The 4,521-nt window shown below is 31.7% G+C and overlaps 1 pseudogene; it reads left to right on the forward strand.

Moving 5' to 3' along the window:
- Nucleotides 1–3,414: 3,414 nt before the first annotated feature.
- LOC101324983 (transcription initiation factor IIB pseudogene) lies at nucleotides 3,415–4,315 on the forward strand (annotated as a pseudogene).
- Nucleotides 4,316–4,521: the final 206 nt, after the last annotated feature.

Here is a 4,521-nt window from a genome sequence, read left to right on the forward strand (position 1 = left end):
AAACACCTTAAACCATAAGTCACAAAGAATCAAATAATTTTCACCTATAAAAAGTAACCAGAAACTAGGAAAGAAATCAATTCAATTTACAAATTAAAACTACACAACCAATTAGATATATTCCACCAAGCATTTGGGGAATATTAAAAGAAATTAGGAATATAAATAGGGGGAAAGTAATGAGAGCTGACTGAACTCAGAAAATAAATAGAAGAAAAAATAAAAGTATATATGAAATAATGAATAAATTGTAAGTTTTCTTACAATCAAGTACAATCAAATATATCTGAATGAAAACTTAATAAGGGCAATTAAAGAAAAGCAGCAAAACAGCCAAAGGAATGATGTAAGGAAAGAAAGAAAAAATGGACAGAGGTCAGCCCTGAAATGGAAGACAGGCAAAAACGATCCAGCATATATTTAACTGGAATCTCTAAAGAGAGTCCAACTGAAATAATGGGATAGAACTTATATCAAAAACTATAATCCTCCTTCCCCGCCCACCCCCAAACCAAAGACTACCTGTATCTACATATTCAATGGGCCAAGGAAGTACTAGGGAAAATCGACCTACCACAATCAATTCTTAGACATTTCAAAGACATTCTGTTACACTTTATAGTTAAAGAAAATTTCCTCAGGGCCTCCTGGCCACAATAATAGATAACTAAAAAGGACAAGAGAATTAAACTGACTCAGATTTCACCAGTGAGGAAGGATTTTATAAAATTTGTTTGTAAAAAGATTGTTTCAGTGACTTGAAATCTTGCTTGGCTGTCTTCCAAGTGTCAAGGCAATAAAACAATGTTTTCTTCACTCAAATGATCAAGAAATTCTCTACCCATGAGACCTCCTCAAGCAATCAACCAGACAAAGAGTTCCATTGAAGCAAGAAATTACTGGTGAGACTTCAGCAAAAAGATGAAACATGAGCATTTGCTTTAATTGAAAACAAAAACAAGGGTGGGAAAAAAAGTAAATATATATATATATATATTTATGCTATATGCTATACAATATGTCATTTTTTGTGTTACATGTTATGACAAAACAAGAATTATATATTAAATATAGGAGAAAATAGGAAGAAAGAAGTATTGAAGTTGTTGCCATTTAGGTAAAACATTGGAGGTAAATTACATTATTTTAAATGGACAAATTGTTTTGTTAAAAGTTAAATTAGAAAACAGAATGTTTTAAGAGGTATACATACAAAGGTACCTATTAGAACAAAACGTTAAGCCATCCTAAACACAAGTAAGAAATTTCAATAAATAAAAGAGTGAAAAAAGTCATATAGATAACTGCAAAAGATATATCATAATACACTTAATAATTGTACCATAAAATAATATGACAAAGTCAATACCAAAGACTTATCTTTTATGTCAATAAATCAACATGGATATAACTTGCCTGTAAAAGAGAGAAAAAAAATAAATTTAGCTAACAAATCAAAACCCCTAAATATTAAAAAAAATGAATCTAAAAGGCTAAATAGAAAAGTGTGAATAAATGTATTCTGAGAATTGGAAACTAGGAAATCTGGGGTTGTTATAATGATAATTTTTTAAAATTAGAATTTAAACAAAATATTGAAAGTAACAACAAACTTTTTAATAATAAAAGAGACAATTAAAAATATAGATTTTAATGCACCAAATATTATAGCAATCACCTTTATAAATAAAAAACTTGAAAAGCAATGAGATATAGATAGAAATACTATGAATAACAGAAATTAACAGCATTCTCATTATAAGAAAGATAAAGTAGGGAGAAATGATTAAAGATATATAAGAACTGAATGATATAATCAATAAGTAGATGCTATGAATATTAAATATATATTTATAGACTTTCACCATGAAAATAGAGAATATAACTTCTTCTCATTTGTTCATGAAACTTTATGTATTGTCATGAAGAAAATACCACTATGTTCCTTAAAGCAGAAGTATTACAAACAGACTTTCTGATCACAGTGATATAACACTACAAGTTATTAACAACATAAAAGGCCATTCCATCTTGAAGTTTTAAAGCTTTCTATTAGATAATTATTGGGCTAAAGTGTAACCTAACACTAAAAATAAAAAAATTCTTAGAAATATTACTGATGAATATTCTACATATCAAAATACATGGGAGTCATTTAAAGCAACAATCAGACCAAACAGTCATAGCCCTAAATGTTTTTATCAGTGAAAATGAACATAAATGAAAATAAATTAATTAGATTCCCAGTTTTCTTTAAAAAAAAACTAGAAAAAGTAACCTAAAAAACCCCCAATGCTAAGTAAGATGAGGGATTTTAATATAAAAACAGGGATGAATGACATGGAGAAAATTGATTTTGTGTGAAAAATTTTACCAAAGAACATTAGCTAACTTAAGAAAAGTAAGGAAAAACAAATTTACAAAACAGAAATGGCAAGGTGAAACTAGGTATTGAAATGGGGAAAAGGGAAAAATTACGAGTGCTTTCATACCCTTCTTCAAATAAATACATTTATAGGGAAATACAATTTACCAAAGCCATCCTCTTTAGAGATAAAAAGCTTAAGTTTACTAATGTCTGTAGAAAACAACAGTAAAAGAGAAAAAGTGGGTAGGAAAGGAGCTACCCCCACTCCCCTGCCAAAGTCAGGCCATATGAATTCAAAGGGAAAAATCTACAAAATCTTCAGAAACCCAATAGTTGCGATGTTCCATAAATTGGTTCAGAGTATTGAAATTAAAGGAAATCTTCCTATAATTTTTATGAAGTGTTACATTCATAAGCAAACCTAGTAAAAACAGTACCAGAAAAAGAATATTACTTATGAAATATCAATGCATAGTATTAAATATAAGTTAATAAACCCAATATCATATTATGAAAATGATTTACCATGACCAAATGTAATTTATTCCAGAAATGCAAGATTTGTTTAATATTGTCAAATTATGAATATAATCTACCATATTCATAGATATAAAGTTTTTGACAAAATTTAAATCCTATTTCTGGAAAAAAATCTTCAAATAAGTAGAAATGTGTGTGTGTGTGTAAGGATAAGATATATACTCTAAATATATTCTAACAGAATATATATAATATATTCTAAATCTTAAAGCCATCATCTTATGTAACATGTGAATACTAACTGCATTTCCACTAAGATTAGGAACAAGGAACCAGTGCCTGTTAAGGATCAACACTTTCTGGAGGCATTAGCCAATACAGTTAGACAAAATATATCAATTAGAATAATAAGAATTATAAAACAAGAAATAAACAGTCTCAGTTTATATGAAATAAGTTTATATATCCTAAGAATTTATGTTAAATCCCAGAAACTCAATATTAAAAACTAGGACTATACAATCTCTTCGTGTCTGCACTGCGTCTGTTGTACCTGGTGGCTGGAACCGCAGTGTCCATGAAGATGGCGTCTACCAGCCGTTTGGATGCTCTTCCAAGAGTCACATGTCCAAACCATCCAGATGCGATCTTAGTGGAGGACTACAGAGCTGGTGATATGATCTGTCCTGAATGTGGTCTGGTTGTAGCAACAAAAGATCCATCTCGAGGTGGAGATTCTCAGAATCCTCTTCTGAGTGATGGAGATTTGTCTACTATGAATGGCAAGGGTACAGGAGCTGCAAGTTTGGATGAATGTGGTAATTCTAAGTACCAGAATAGGAGAACCATAAGTAGTTCTGATCGGGCGATGATGAATGCATTCAAAGAAATCACTACCATGGCAGACAGAATCAACCTCCCTCGAAATATAGTTGGTTGAACAAATAATCTATTCAAGCAAGCATATGAACAGAAGAGCCTGAAGGGAAGGGCTAATGATGCCATAGCTTCTGCTTGTCTCTATATTGCCTGCAGACAGGAAGGAGTTCCTAGGACATTTAAAGAAATACGTGCTATATCACAAATTTCTAAGAAAGAAATTGGTCGATGTTTTAAACTTATTTTGAAAGCTTTAGAAACCAGTGTGGATTTGATTACAACTGGGGACTTCATGTCCAGGTTTTGTTCCAACCTTTGCCTTCCTAAACAAGTACAGATGGCAGCTACACATATAGCCCATAAAGCTGTGGAGTTGGACTTGGTTCCTGGAAGGAGCCCGATATCTGTGGCAGGAGCCGCCATTTACATGGCCTCACAGGCATCAGCTAAGTAAAGGACCCAAAAAGAAATTGGAGATATTGCTGGTGTTACAGACAGTCCTACAGACTAATCTATCCTTAGGCCCCAGATCTGTTTCCTACAGACTTCAAATTTGACACCCCTGTGGACAAACTACCACAGCTATAAATTGAAGCAGCTAATGTCAGACTTCTATGAACACTGAACTTTGCCTGTTGTACATAGCCTATACAAAGTGCTGGATTGAGCCTTCAATAAGAAAAAATGAAAGACATGGTACACATTCCAGGGCTAAATATTAATTGCTTGGCCTTCTGTATGTACTAGTGAAATATATTTAATGATTTAAATTTCTTACTGGATATGCTTTCTTT

Source organism: Tursiops truncatus, chromosome 4, assembly GCF_011762595.2.
Source record: "Tursiops truncatus isolate mTurTru1 chromosome 4, mTurTru1.mat.Y, whole genome shotgun sequence".
Taxonomy (NCBI): Eukaryota; Metazoa; Chordata; class Mammalia; order Artiodactyla; family Delphinidae; genus Tursiops; species Tursiops truncatus.